Source organism: Medicago sativa, chromosome 8 (assembly GCF_051527215.1).
Source record: "Medicago sativa cultivar Bolivia chromosome 8, Bolivia_mono, whole genome shotgun sequence".
Lineage (NCBI taxonomy): Eukaryota > Viridiplantae > Streptophyta > Magnoliopsida > Fabales > Fabaceae > Medicago > Medicago sativa.
Window position 1 is genome coordinate 74,726,559 of NC_140756.1, and position 15,184 is coordinate 74,741,742.

The following is a 15,184-nucleotide window of genomic DNA, read 5'->3' on the forward strand; positions in this document are numbered from 1 at the left end:
GTGCACAACCATTTATACATATCATTGGGGTATGCTCACGCACGAAAATATATATCATTTAATTATTATTTTTTTTTACTTTTTTGAAATATACTTGCGTGATTAAATGGTGTGACCAAACAGTTGTTATTATGCAAGACGTTTTCACAATTTTAGGCAGGTACTTATAAAATCATCAATGATATTTGTACACCACTCTATTTATCTTTATCTCTTATTAAATTTTTTGATACCATATTACAATTATTGATAGAAGAAGTCAGGGACGGACCCAGAAATTTTCCGCTGTGTGGGCCACATATAATATTTTAGTCTTTAAAGCATGAGTGTATACTTGTATTTTTAAGAAATGTACATCATATTGTTCTATGTGGGTTTTCATGTCATAATTTTTGAATGATTTTCTCACTTTCAATGCCAGTAAAACTATAAAATATCTCGGGTGCAATTGGTAGGAACATTGCGATATACAAGGGTCGGGGTTTGAACCCTTAATTCCTTACTTATTCACCTTAAGGGTGAATATTTAGTCATTAGACTACTTGATTAAAAATAAAAACTATTAAGAGTTTTTTTTTAAAGAACTATAAAAGATTTTTTGTTAATATAAAAGCATCTATTTCAATATAAGTAACCAAACAATCATTTAAATATTCATCTCTCATACAATTTCACAATTGATTTTTGATAATAGTTGCATAACCGAGAGACACTAGCAAGAAATGTAGACTTTTGATGTATTAAAAATAATAGTGTATTGTTTTTATAGACAAATTTTATCCATCCCCATGCTTTGATATGTCCTAGTACATGGAAGAAAAAAAAAATTCTAAGTCAAGTGAGGGCCTAGGCCCACACACCCACCAACGTGGGTCCGTCCCTGGAAGAAGTCATAATTGAGAGAAAAATATAGAAAAGTGAAATGAAAACTATATTGATTGTAGAAAGAGTTGTTACATCAAATATTCACCGAAACTTATATAGGAAATTAGACCAACTAAATCTAACTAACTTTTACATCTCTAATAGCCTTCTATAAGCGAAAGGTATTAACAACACTTGTAGATTGGAAAATAAAAAAAATATGCTGAAAAACTTCGACAAAGAGAAGTATGAAATGCCTAAATTAATAGTTCGACTAAAAAAATGTCTAATCAACCAATTTTTTTAAGATGATAAACTAAAATGTCAACTAGGCTAAATAGAACGAAATTTGATTGCTTAACTATCCAATATCTTTAAGGATAGAAGCTAAGATGCCAATTAGGCAAAAAGAAAGAATTTTGCTTACCATCCATTTTCTTTATAATAGAAGCTAAAATACCAATTAGACTAAGAAGAACTAATTCTGAATGTTTAAATATCCATTATTTTTATGGATAGAAACTATAATGTCAATTAGGAGAAAAGAAGAAATTTTGCTTGACAATCCATTTTCTCTATGGATAGAAGTTAGAATGCCGCTTAAGCTAAAAAGAATGATTTTTGATTGCTTAACTATCCATAGTCTTTTGTGGTCAATAAGGCCAAAAAGAATGGAAAATATGTTGGAACACTAGTTAATTCTAGTGAAGAAAATAGGAAAGAAAAACACTATGAAAGAACTAGTGTGTGGGTGTGACTTAAAAATGTCCCACATTGGAGGGTCACCCTAACTAGTAAGTGTTTATATATGGGCAAAGTGACCTCCAAGGATGTGCCCTTGGGGTACCCAATTTTGTGAACGGGTGAACGCTTACAAAATATAAATATATATATCGAATAAAAAAAATGATATATATATTTTTTGTTACTTGAAAATGTTAAATTAATTAATTAATTAATTAATTTAATCATTATCCGTAAGCGCTACGCGTAACAAATAAATTTGTTACGATCCGACCCGATCCAAATCGCGTATCCAGAAACTACCGGATATATCCAATTAAGAAACAAAACGCGTTTGCTTAAGGATTAAGCAGACTTAATCCCCAAGTCACTCGTTTTTTGTTACAAACTCTCCCTATAAAAGGAGAAGTTCGCCCCACTCATTCTTCACACCGAAAAGAATTTCATTGAGTTGTCGGGAATTCTTTTCTTCTCTTCTCCCTCCGACTTGTGTTAACAAGTTTCTTCTGCTTCTACTCCTTTCTGTCCCTTTCGGTTTCAAATAGAGCGGTTACGTACCGTATCGAGTGGCTTCGATCAATCGATTGAACCATATTTTAAGAATGTTCTTAAGACCATAGTCCCTTCGATAATATATGATTATTCGGAATATAGAGTACTATTAAGATCATAGTCCCTTTTCGTAATACTAATGTCCCGTCGGAATTAAAGAATGATCTTAACAGTATATAAATTATTTCAATAATTTTCTATTTAATGAGAAATGGTGGTATCACCATATTTGAGTGGTCGTAGTGCCATATTGATATTTTGGAGAAGTTAAAGTTAGAATGGTGGTAACACCATATTCAAGTGGTCTCAGCACCATAATAGAATGGTAATAATACCATATTAATTTGAATGGTTTCAATATTAAAGAGTGGTCTTAGTACCATATTTGAGGGTGTAATTCTCGAACGATTTTCTACAGTGTAGTAGTTAATCGAACAGTTGTAGCTGGGATTGTTTTATCCTGGAGGCGGCGTGGTTGATAGTCTACCTTGCACAACTTTGGGTAGTGCCACGAAACGTCTTAAAGAGAGCGACCTGGTCGTGACTCAACCTAGTAACAACTTCGGTAGATAACAGAATTTGGAAATCCAAATTTAACAGTTTGGAAATCGAAATACAACAATTTTAAGACGTTTCGATATGCTATGTCTACCGGAGAAGTTACTTATTGAGGTTAAGTTGTCCCTAAACACATTAAGGATAAATCAAGCTATAGATTTACATCTTTCGACTGAAACGATGAAGTGATTGTTGTTTCAATCAACAACACTATGAAATTCACATAACACTTTTGATGGTAAAACATGAAGTTATTGTGAATAGAAAATTGTCTCTCGGCACATCCATTTAATTAGGTATAACATAATCCTCTTTATTTAATAGAAGGATTAATTGAGCTTCTACCTCTGTTTGTTATACAATTGATTATTAACTTGGTGAGTATAAAGAGGTTTGCTTCAATCACCTTTTGGAGTAGCTACGGTTTGCTTCTGTCACATTTGGAATAACTTATGGTCCCGTGATAACCAAAGTTAATAGATGAAATGTGCTAAGGAACAAAAAGACAATTTTACCATCTAAATACTCCTTGTTAATATGAACATTGAAAAATCAAAGAATGGACCAAATTGAAAAGGTTTTTTGATGAACTGGAAATTATACGAAAAATTTGTTCCAAATGTTTCGTATAAAAATAAGAAAGAATCTGAATTTCAAATTTCTATTGAATAAGACTGAGTTGACTCAGACTTAAAGAGAAACTTGTGTACCATGCATTCTTGTGGAAAAAGATTGCACTTTGATGGTATGTTAAAAATTAAATTCTCCTTCTATGTTATTAGTTGGATGATTTTAATATTTGACATATCAAAATTGATCATGAACAAGAGTTTAATTTTTGAGTAACTTGGACTTAACTCCAACGTTATATAATTAGACAATTTTATTTATTGCAGTCAAGATATATGAACCAAAAGTTCATATAAATCAGAATTTAGAGAATTAAATCTCTAAACATAATAAATTATGATATGTGTTAATTTGATGACACATAAATTAGAAATGATAAAATGATATTTTTATCATATTTATTGATGACTGTGAATTTTGGAAAATAAAATTGATGTGCTTGAATGTTCAATTTTTATAACGAAAATTGAAATTTATAGAGTACCCAAGTCTAAGAACAAAAATTCTAATTAAGAAATTTTTGAAGAAAAGACAATCCAACTTGTCTTATTTTTGAACTTGGGATTGTCTGGACTATATTTAGATCCTGGACCCCAAGAGAGTTGAACTCACTAGTAGAGCCTATGAATATGTATTCATCGGGTATGCGATAAATAACAAAACATATAGGTTTTATGACCTAAATGTTAAAGTGATCATAGAATTTAAAAGATGTCGAATTCTATGTAAATATTTACCCCTTTAACTAAAGAATAGTGGGGGCTCTAATGGGAGCACAACATTTCTAAAAATTAAGAACTAGTGGGGGCACTATATCTAATCACATTCATGTAATTAGAAATAGTTATGAAAACATCATACGAGATGTTATAGAACCTCAAGGAGGTAAGAAAGCTAAAATTGCTAAAGACTATGAACTTGGTTTATACATTGGAAGAAGATTCATTAAGCCTTAAAGAAGTTATATCCTCATTGGATGCTGAATTATGGCAAAAAGCAACAAACGATGAAATGAATTTTCTAGAGTCTAACAAAACATGACACTTGGTTGACTTGTCTCATAGTTGCAAAACCAATCGGTTGTATTTGGATTTTGGAAAAAGGAACTAAAACCTGATGGTACAGTTGATGAATACAAGACTTTCCTTGTAGTCAAAGGTTTTAGACAAAGAAAAATATAGACTTCTTCGACATTCATTCACCAGTCACGAAAATCATATCCATAAGAGTACTAGTCCCTTTAGCCGCCGTTCATAACTCGATAGTACTCCAAATGGATGTGAAAGTTGCCTCTTTTTATGGTGAACTAGAAGAAGAAATCTATATGAAACAACCTGAAAGTTTTGCGATTCATGGACAAGAAAACATGGTCTGTAAGTTAGATAATTATTTGTATGGTCTAAAGTAAACTCCTGAGGAATGGCATGAAAAATTTGACATTCTAATGTTATCGAATGAGTATAAAGTGAATGAAAGTGACAAATAATATTTGCACGATCATATGTCTCTATGAAGACGACTTGCTCATATTTGATTAAAGATTCATGTTATGAATTATGTGAAATCATTGTTTATCAACAACATTGATAAGAAAGACCTAGACAAAAAAAAAATTGAAGTAATTCTTGGTTTCAAGATTACTAGATCAGAAAAGATAACTTTTTTGATAAATCTCACAAAGTTGAGAAGATCTTAAGGAAATGTAATTATTTCACCGTAAACTTGCAATCATATATTATGATCCAAGTGTAAGAACACTTGAGATGGAGTTAGAAAAACAGAATATACGAGCATCATTGGCAGCACTTAGGTATGCCACTGAATGTATTAGATCCGACATTGTCGATGTCGTGAAACTCTTGTGCAAGTTTGCTAGTAGACGGATGAGAAGCATTGCCATGCTATAGAAAGAGTCATGAGGTGCCTTAAGAAGACTATGACTCTAAGATTACTTCACTAGGAGTAACATATTGTACTTAAATGGTACAAGATATAAAATAGAACATCTTTCAGATGAATATTTAGCGACTAGTGTTTGCACATTGAGCATCACTAAAGGAGTTGTTTGTTAAAACAAATGATATTGACTCAGTCCACTATGGAATGAATCTGAGATGAGAACACTAGAGAAAAGTAGTGAAGAAGCAAGTTGGCTAAGATCCTTGCTAGCTGAGATCCCTCTATGGGAAAAACCGTTACCTGCTGTGTTAATTCATTGTGATAGTACCGCGGCTATTGCAAAGATTAAGAATCGTTATTACAATGGTAAGAGACGACAGATAAGGCGAAAACATAGCACGATTAGAGAGTGTATCTCTAAATGGAACGGTTAGAGTTGATTTTGTACGTACGAATGAAAACTTAGCTGATCCTTTGACGAAAGGACCTAATAGAGAGAAAGTCATAGAAACATCCAGTAGGATGGGACTAATGCCTATAGCCCACAAGTGATGGTAACCCGACCTACATGACTGGAGATCCCAAGAAATAGGTTCAATGGGTAAAAACAAGTCATGAAGTGGTAGAACATGCTATGAGATAAAGAATATAGAAAGCATGATCCTGTAGCGAAAGAAGGATGAGGTAATAGTAACTCTTAATGAGATTTATACTCTATGTTGAGTGGGGTACACAACTACAGGAGTACCCTTGATAGACTCACCTATACGAATGTGGAACTTAGGCCGATCCTATGGAATTTCGAAGCAGAATTCCTAGAGCATTCGTTAAAACCGGGATACACGTGCAGGGCCTTAAAACGCACGGACTTTTAGAATACACCTATGAAAAGGTTTGTGTGTGGATTCTATGTCTGAGATAGAGTTCAATGTTGTAAGCAACTCTTGTTAAATCAGAATACCTTCCACTATGCAAAGGTTCAAGTTGTTGGCGACACCTTTGTAAATTAGCAAATCTTATTGAAAAGTTTACGAAACCATTTTGAAGTCAAGTGGGGGATTGTTGGAACACTAGTTAATTCTAGTGAAGAAAATTGGAAAGAAAAACACTATGAAAGAACTAGTGTGTGGGTGTGACTTAAAAATGTCCCACATTGGAGGGTCACCCTAACTAGTAAGTGTTTATATATGGGCAAAGTGACCTCCAAGGGTGTGCCCTTGGGGTACCCAATTTTGTGAACGGGTGAACGCTTACAAAATATATATATCGAATAAAAAAAATGATATATATATTTTTTGTTACTTGAAAATGTTAAATTAATTAATTAATTAATTAATTTAATCATTATCCATAAGCGCTACGCGTAACAAATAAATTTGTTACGATCCGACCCGATCCAAATCGCGTATCCAGAAACTACCGGATATATCCAATTAAGAAACAAAACGCGTTTGCTTAAGGATTAAGCAGACTTAATCCCCAAGTCACTCGTTTTTTGTTACAAACTCTCCCTATAAAAGGAGAAGTTCGCCCCACTCATTCTTCACACCGAAAAGAATTTCATTGAGTTGTCGGGAATTCTTTTCTTCTCTTCTCCCTCTGACTTGTGTTAACAAGTTTCTTCTACTTCTACTCCTTTCTGTCCCTTTCGGTTTCAAATAGAGCGGTTACGTACCGTATCGAGTGGCTTCGATCAATCGATTGAACCATATTTTAAGAATGTTCTTAAGACCATAGTCCCTTGGTCTTAAGTTCATAGTCCCTTCGATAATATATGATTCTTCGGAATATAGAGTACTATTAAGATCATAGTCCCTTTTCGTAATACTAATGTCCCGTCGGAATTAAAGAATGATCTTAACAGTATATAAATTATTTCAATAATTTTCTATTTAATGAGAAATGGTGGTATCACCATATTTGAGTGGTCGTAGTGCCATATTGATATTTTGGAGAAGTTAAAGTTAGAATGGTGTTAACACCATATTCGAGTGGTCTCAGCACCATAATAGAATGGTAATAATACCATATTAATTTGAATGGTTTCAATATTAAAGAGTGGTCTTAGTACCATATTTGAGGGTGTAATTCTCGAACGATTTTCTACAGTGCAGTAGTTAATCGAACAGTTGTAGCTGGGCTTGTTTTATCCTGGAGGCGGCGTGGTTGATAGTCTACCTTGCACAACTTTGGGTAGTGCCACGAAACGTCTTAAAGAGAGCGACCTGGTCGTGACTCAACCTAGTAACAACTTCGGTAGATAACAGAATTTGGAAATCCAAATTTAACAGTTTGGAAATCCAAATACAACAAAATATATCACCAACTTTTTGTGGTCTTGAAAATATTAAACAAAGGCTTGATTTTGATCAACAAAAGACCAATTTGAATGTTCACATAATTGTTGATGATGCTTTGCTTCTCTCAAGTGATATTGAATGAAAGATTTTCGTGAAAGGAACATTGGTAAGCCGCTTCAAGGTGCTGCTTTCTTCATTCCATTAAGACTCACAAGAGTTTGCACTAATGCAATTGGGATCATGAAGTTGTTGAGAAGAATATGCTTCAATGATAATTTTGAAATTCTGTTTAGTTGTATAATTTCTTGGAAAGTTTCTGCAGAAATAGTTTCAGTTTCAGACGGTCCATCTTTTCTTTTCGTTTCTTTGATGTTATGTTGAAAGAAGAATCCAATGGTAATGTTGAAGAATCACTCGATGCTACATTATCACCACCTTCATTCTGTTGGTCCTCCTTCATTTTTGCGCCTCCTTGATTCTTGCTACTTTATCACCACCACTAACCTATTTCTGCTCGGTAACGAAAAAGATCATCTTCTATTCCTCGTTCTTAAGATCCTTCTTCATATTTTGGTCACAAGGATATGTTTTGATTTTCTGCAAATCTGTAACTATTGTCAAAAAATTAAGTATGAAGTGTGAAAACCGAGAAAGTATCAAGCTGATGCAGAATTGAAACCGATTGGATTGAAAGGTGAGTGTGTTGGAGATGAATATCAACCTAAGTAAAAAATAAAATCCGGAAATAATTTAGATTCTTGATCAGAAACTTCAAGAATCAAATAGAAAGAAGTAAAAATAAATCAATGAAGTTTCAATGAAAATTTTCTCAAGAAAATGTTGAGAAAGAATTAGCGGAACAATTATTCTCTCTCATACCATATTACAATTTGTATAGATCTCATAATTCAGAGGAAAATATATAAAAGGGAACATGGTTCTCACGTTGTCGTCGTTCCTAAGCTACATCTGACTGAACTACACTCTTTCGACTGAGTTGATCAATGATGTCGATACCCAACACAGCCCATCCTCCTCGTGTCTCTGAGTTGACGGTTGATTTGATCCAGCCAATCCTTCAATCTGGAGAGTGTGACATCATCCTAAACCCTGAATAGATGTGGCAGTTTTCCTCCGTTGTAGTAAACTGCAAATAGTTTGTTGTTCAAATCAAGGACCAAAATGTCAGTGATTATTTGGTGTGGTTTACAACATATGAAAACAAGCAGACTAATTTATAGAAGATTCTTTGCGTCGTGCTCCACAAAAATTGTAGGTGCAATGTGGAATACATAAAAAGTCATGTTCTGAACTGGTTCAGATTATATAATTTGAACCCCCTTCACCCTGTGAAGAACGAATTTAACACAATCTTGAAATAGTTCACATTATATAAACCGAACACAATTCTAGGAATAGTTTGGCTTATATAAACCGAAATAGTTCAGAGTTTGGAATGGTACTTCCTCAGCAAGGGTTACTCATTAAACACGTTTTTTCTTTGGTATTGATTGGCCAGACAATGTTTTATCTCATTTTTTGACCGTAATTAATGGTCGGTTACACTTTAAGCATCATACTTCTCAAATTCCACCCTATAAATATTCATCAATCCTTCACAAATTCTCATTTCATCATCTCTCATTCTCTTTTCATCTACAATGTGCTTACACCGTTGTCCTTTCATACAAAAAGGTTACTTTAGCATCTTAAGGATTGTATAAATAAGCAAAAGACATGGGACCACTCTGCAAATTAGCACCATTTGTCTGGGTGTAAGGTTGATATGCTTGGGGTGTAAGGTTGAATATCAAACTCTCCTTCGCCCTAGAAAGGAAACTAACTTTATCCCAGCCTCCTTTCCAATCCATCTTCTTGCACCACATGGTTAACATTAGGTGTTTAATAATTTTGTGTAATAAGCTTAAATGTTAATGTAAATGTACTATGAAAGATATGATATATTAATAAAATGAGAGTTTTATTCATTTTTTTTGTCTCTTTACATTTTTGTCTCTTTTAATTTTGGTTATTTTCAATTATGCGTTCTTAATATTATATGCAATGTTGTCTTGCAATTTTGGGAATATAAGGTTTCAGCTTATATCCGAAATATTGTTCAAATTATATTTGTCAAGCAAAGGGTAATTTTGAAAATAATAGGGCGCGTGAGTAACACATAGGGTGGGAAAGTAATAGCCTTCACTTTGGGTCAAGTGATATGGATGGGCTGGATTCTCAAAGATTTTTTCTTCTTCATGTGTGTGATGTTTGAAAATTGCTCTTCTCCCTTTCCATTTTGCTCATTCTCACCTCAAACTTCCAAAAATAACCCCAACGTGAGTTAACTCACGCTCGGAAGACACAATGTGACTTAACTTGCATAGATATTCAACGTGAGCTAACTCACGCTAACCCCCAGTGTGAGTTAACTTTCGTTGGTTTCAGGTCTAATAACAGAACACAAATTCTTGATGGAATTGCTGTTTTTTTAAGCACCTAAACACCACATTTTGTTTTTTTAAGCACCTAAACACCACATTCATTATTTCTTTCTTTCATTCAATCATTTTCATTCATTCATTCAACCATTTTCAAAATCAATTCTAACTTAAAATACGCAAAATCAAAATCAATTTGAAAACTATTCAAATGTCCTAGAGAAATACGCAAATGTGCAAATGTCACGGAAATATCATTTACATTACATCAAGAGACAAAATGTCATAAAAAACTAAAAATATACAATAAAAAAAACACTAAAAAACCATCAACCACTACCCCTCCTCCTCCAAACTTTAGCTCTCACTCCTCTCCTCCCTCCTCCTCCTCCTCCTCCTCCTCCTTCTCCTACTCCGAACAATTTGCAGCCCAGTCACCGGGTGCATCTCCTCCTAGATCTTCATCATCATAATGTGATAGTATGGATGTGGGTCGGGAGAACGTAACGTCACCTCGATAATGTCGTAGATTTTCCGCATAACCTGGAGTGGTTCGGGAAACTCTCTCGCATACTCCTCCTGGCATAACTACACAACATAAAGCAATGCAAAAAATCAATTAATTTTTCATTGAGATATTTTGTCAAACACCCAAAGTTAAACATAAACATTATGACTACATTGTGTCATTTCGATCTCTAAACTACCACATTGCACTCAAACTTACTATAATCAACATTAGCAATCCGATGTTTAACTAATTTCATCATTAACATGCAAAAAATCAATTAATATTTCATTGAGACATTTTATCAAACACCTAGAATTAAACATAAACATTATGAGTACATTATGTCATTTCAATCTCTAAACTACCTCATTGCACCCAAACTTACTATAATCAAAACTAACAATCCAATTTCTAACTAATTTCATCATTAACATGCAAAAAAATAAATTAATTTTTCATTGAGACATTTTATCAAACACCTAGAGTTCAACATAAATATTATGAGTTCATTGTGTCATTTCAATCTCTAAACTACAACATTGCACTCAAACTTACTCTAATCAACATTAACAATCCAATTTGTAACTAATTTCACCATTAACAAGCAAAAATCTAACATGCAAATCTACCATAAAAAACCCTATAATTTAACAACTTTTATAAATAAAAATCCAACATTTCAACCAAAAAAACAAATGTTAAATTATCATAATCACTTACTTGATGTTGGAGTATAAGTTGAACTTGATTTGCTTGAGTTTGTGGGAATTCGAGTTTGGCGGGGGGATGTTGAATTTTGCTTTGTTTTGAAACACAGTGGGTATATTGTGTTGCTGTTATGATGTAAAACAAAACACATCGTAAGTTAATTCACGCTGGTACCGAGCATGAGTTAACTTGCGTTGGGGTTATTTTTGAAACTTTGGGGGTGGAAATGAGTAAAATGGTTTGAGAGAAGAGCAATTTTTGTGATATTTTGGACCTTCATTAAAAAAAGCCTATTAGTAAGTTCACGGATTGGTTGAGTTAGTTTGGGTTCCGACAGACCCAAAATAACGAATCGACCGAATATACTCATAACAACCTATAAAGTTCACCGGCCAAACAATGCCACGTTTTAATCCAAACTGGACATATAAACTTGTTTCAGATTGGGTAGTTATATTCGAGTCGACCCGTATTTACCCAATCAATATAATATCATAGTAATAATAATAATTAAGTATAATGTTTTTTTTTAAGGAGTTAAGTATAAGTAGGTGGATCCATCTTGCCCAAAATAGTTTAAAAGCTAACAAAACTAGAGCCTGGACGAATGCTAGCTCAGATTAAAAGCGACATGAGCACAAATTCATTTCGTACTTGGGCTGTGGGCCCACATTGACACATCGCCACATCATACTCTTCAGTGTTAAGTGTCAACCATTCACTTCAAAACCAAAAAATTTAGTCACCGCTCACTTGAAAACAAAACATCAAATGCTTATTTTGAATATTCTCCTTGAATAGTCTTGAAATGCTATGGACTATTTTTGTCAAAATGATATATTTATCGAAGGGTTATGATAGAAGACACCTTTTATGAATGTGTCTTTTATCAAGTTACTCTATGAGCATTTGTTAAAAGACACCAACTACTTTTTATGAAGGTGTCTTTTATCAAAGTTATAACTAAAAAATGAAAATCACACCTTGAGGTGTGATTTGATAAAAGACACCACCAAAGGGTGGCTTGTAACATAACTCTTTATCGAATATTTAAAGTTATGCTAGTTATTAGGCAACTATCCTTAAAAAAATAATCAACCAACCAGTAATTTTTTATGTGTCTATATTATTATTTAAGAGTTAAAAACAAATTTAGTTCTTATAGTTATATCAATTTTTATTTCTAGCATTTGTACTCAGTTTTTCTAGAGGTAGTACTTGTACTCGTTGTTTAGTACCTAAAAAATAGACTAAACACATACAATTTTAGACTTCGCGAAGAGTTAAAACTGAATACAATTACAAAGACTAGAAACAGAATATATAAATGGGTTAATTATGTTTCTAGTCCCTATAAAATAGCGACCTTGTAAGTTTAGTCCCTACTTAATTTTAATAGCATTTTTAGTCCCTAATTTTGTTTTTTTGCACTGAGTATTAGTCCCTACTCAATTCAAATTTGTTTAATTTATGCTTAAACTCTTAAATTTTTGAACAATTTTTTGCAGACATGTTTAGAACATTACTAAAAGTTCGTCCGCAAAAAATTATTGCAAAATTTGATTTCTACATCCAGATTTTATTACTTTTTATCTTTAACTTTTGTCGTTTTAAAAAATTCATATTTAATTCATTTCATGTCAGAAAATTCTAAACTTTAGTAAACGAACCTTTCATAGTGTTCTAATCTTGTCTCAAAAAAATTGTTCAAAAATTTAAGAGTTTAAGGATAATTAATCAAACTTTGTTTTAGCAGGGACTAAAATTATAAGTAAATTTTTGTTATAGGGACTAAAAATGCTATTAAAATTAAGTAGGGACTAAACTTACAAGGTCGCTATTTTATAGGGACTAGAAACATAATTAACCCTATATAAATTATTGGGTTAATTAAGTTTTTAGTCCTTATAAATATTTTTTTTTGACAAGAGTCCTTATAAATATTTAAAATTTTGTTTTTAGTCCCTACAAAATAAAATCATATTTTTTAGTCCCTGTGACATTTTTCTTAAGCATTTTAAGGACTAAAAAGTGTTGATTGAAATTTTTGACAGAGATTAAAAATGTTGATGGAAAATTTTTATAGAGGTTAAAAATGTTGATAGAAAATTTTATAGAGACTAAAAGTGTGATTTTATTTTGTAGAGACTAAAAATAAAATTCTAAATATTTATAGAGACCATTTACTTAATTAACCCTAAATTTTATAGGACTAAAGACATGGTTAAATCTTATTTAAACTAGGGTAGCGACTCATGTCATGTACGAGACATATTATCTACTTTCCTGTATATACTTTGCAGTTTCATATATAATGTTCATGAATTTTTCCTATTTTATGTACTCAACTAGCTGTCAACCCGTGCTTCGCACAAGGTGGATTGCTTTTTTTTTTTTTTGGATAATTTTATTGGCAATCGCATTTGTTAACGGTTAAAAGTGAACTGATTCTAAGGAGTATTGTTGAAATCATAGAACACTGTTGTCCTTCTCAAATATGGAAATGAACTAACATAGCAACTAACATAGCAACCATTGTTATTGCACATATAGTGTACTGCAGTCAAAATATAGATGTTGCGATATAGTCAAAAACCTATTTAAGTTTGATTACCAAAAAAGGGTTGGATTATTATATCCAAACCATCGTTTCAACACATAGTCATCGAAATATTATACAAATTGTACATTGTTAACACATTTGCAGAAGTGCAGCTCCCAGCGAGATCCAAATCATTTTTAGCATAAGCAGAGAGAGATTCCTGTTGCAATAAAGAGAGGACAGAATAATGTATAAGCAAATAGATTTGCAATCCTAACACCAAAGAAACATGTTTCTTTCAAAAGTAATCAGTTCCTTTTGTTGTTTATTGGCCGCGGATGTGTCTGACATACATTTTGGTTGGTGGATCCTCCAAATCAAAGATCAACCTATCACCCTCTTGTAAGTCGCGGTCTACGACGAAGTTAAACCATTCACCACCTAAATTTTTCTCAGCATTCCCTCTGCCAGCAGTCCTAACCTTGCAATTATATGTCTTGTGTGTTTCCAAATCTTCTAAAGTCATTCTTAGATACTTTCTTTTCAAGACTTTTTTGGATATTAATTTGATTTGGAAAATGCTATATGAAATCAAAAATGGAACTGTAAAGGCACATAGATTGCTTGAATAGAAACTATTTCTTTAAGATTGCTATTATGAGACATTAATATATTAAAATTATAACACCTTCTGAGTTTAATGTAACAGAGGATATGTGGTAAGTTTGCATAGTATTATTCTATGTGTTATTTGTTATTTTTAATAGATTGACATATTTATTTTACAATAGTAGATGATGCTAAATTTATTAAGAATGGTTTTTGACGTACCAAGGCTTGTTGTTTTTCAATGGAGGCTAAAGCTGCTGTTACATCCTTCTCAAAGTGATGATAATGCACCGCATTAGTTCTTTGCAAATTGTTGACAGGACCTGCATTTGGCTGAATTTGATTATTAGTTCTTGCTTCATCCTCACCATTTGTTTGTTCAGTGTCAGTGTCATCGTCTGAAATGATCTCAATGGGTTCTTGTTTAACTCGTGCAGGGAAAACAGTTGGAATGTAAACTGGTCCTAGTTGTGTCAGCTTATACATGTTTTTGATGCCCTCGTAGTCGAGCCTAATCTTGGTTGGAACCAAAAATCCAAACTCTTTGGCAATTTTGATTCCATTACCCATGTACACCCCTATGTCATCCTTGCCAAAGTGTGTGACATAGTTAATTCCTTCATCAGAAAGAAGCAATCCAGGAGAGTTGAAGTTGATTTCTTTGCGGTGTTGATTGTAGTAGTGTTGTTGAATACAGACTCTAGCCTACATTGACATAAAAAAGGGTTAAGTTAAGTTGGATTTGAACAATAGTAGAACTAAACTGTAATTTAACGATTAAGAAACTATATCAGTTTTTAACATCTTAGATGTAACATTCAGAATT

At 32.8% G+C, this 15,184-nt stretch overlaps 1 long non-coding RNA gene across 1 annotated transcript; it reads right to left on the bottom strand.

Moving 5' to 3' along the window:
* Nucleotides 1–10,183: 10,183 nt before the first annotated feature.
* LOC146901476 (uncharacterized) lies at nt 10,184–11,732 on the bottom strand. Its single transcript, XR_015021887.1, has 2 exons — nt 11,220–11,732; nt 10,184–10,576 (listed from the first exon to the last, which is right to left on the bottom strand). It is a non-coding gene; the product is annotated as an uncharacterized LOC146901476 (long non-coding RNA).
* Between the last annotated feature and the right edge of the window lie 3,452 nt (nt 11,733–15,184).